Raw genomic sequence first — 1,561 nt, forward strand, 5'->3', positions numbered from 1 at the left:
TTTCGTTTCGTTAGTACGTATTCTTAAATGTTTTCTAATAAATATATTGGTTAGAATTAGACACACAAATATTAGTTGAGTTTATAAAGGGTCTCCAATATGTGTGATGTGTTTGAGTTTTATGTTACCTCACTGAAGTGCATTCGATCTCCATACTTTACTTTCTTCTTATTATTTATTTATTGAATTGAACCGTGAAAAGTATTTTTTAATGAAAGTAATGAATAATAATCAAATAGGGAAATATCTAGAGATTGTCGAGAATGAGGTAGAATTACAGTAAAATGTTAACAGTTCGTTTCCAACGACTACAGAAACTATTTATATGTATAAACACTGCCAGATGAAACAGTCGAGTGCAAGTCGCGAAATAAACTTTTGAAACTTACATGAAAAATAGATAAAATATATATAATGTACAATATTATGCAATTGTACATATTGTACAATTATTGTAAGAACATTTTTATTTCATTTTGCAGAAGTGCACATACTCTTTTGTTATGTTTGACATGCGATTATTATATTAGTTTATATCATAGATGCATAAAATCCGCAGTCTAATCATAAGTCAACGCACACATAGATATTTTTCAAAAATAGTATCGATATCTCACATCAAAGTTTCGGAATTTTTTAATGAATCTAAGATACACCACAAACCAAAGATCAACATAAATCACAAATCAACATAAACACCTAGTGTTGTAATTTGTTGAACCTTTTTGTTTACATTTCCCAAATTTGTCTAAAAACATCAGATATATGGAGATTGTCATCATGTAATATTTCCCCCGTGGTAATAACCGTCGGAAAAGTAAAATCGTTAGCTGTCCCGCTTTGAAGTGACCCGGGGGATCCTGATTTTGTCGCTTGAAAGCGGGAATCGCCATAGATAGAAGGCTCGAAGCCTTCAGCGACGCACGGGCGTGCGTAATTGGCCGTCGATGACTGCAGTGACTCGCTTCACTTTCTGTAGTTACCCTCTTTTTGTTGCGATCGTTCACGGCGAATATCGTCCGATTCTCGTGAATGGCACCGAATGGGGAGCGCGCCGTGATCGAATAGCTCGCAAAACACGCAGGGAGACACGTTTGCGCGCGATGCAATGGTATGAAGCGACTGGTGGCGATCCCTTTATGGCCGTGGAATTTTGTGAGATTTGATTGAACGGCCACGCGTTTTCCAAAGTGGCTGCCAATGCGTGAATTTTGGGTCCATTTCGCCAGGACCTCGTTGTTTGTTTAACCAAGTATATCTACTGATCAATGCGTGACTCGCAATGAACGTAAACAATGCAGGATAGGCTGATAGTAGTTGAGCATCATCTTATGGAAGATTATTTTTTTTTAAACGATGTCACAGTAGGGCCCAATACCAATGATTGGAGGTTGATTCATTTTGTTTGATGTTAGCAAACTGCGGAATTGTAGGATTGTGAGATTGTAGAATTGTGAGATTGTAAGATTATAGAATTGTGAGATTATAGAATTGTGAGATTGTGGGATTGTAAGATTGTAGGATTGTGAGATTGTAGAATTGTGAGATTGTAATATTGTAG

This window comes from Hylaeus anthracinus, unplaced genomic scaffold (genome assembly GCF_026225885.1).
Source record: "Hylaeus anthracinus isolate JK02 unplaced genomic scaffold, UHH_iyHylAnth1.0_haploid 3, whole genome shotgun sequence".
Taxonomy (NCBI): Eukaryota; Metazoa; Arthropoda; class Insecta; order Hymenoptera; family Colletidae; genus Hylaeus; species Hylaeus anthracinus.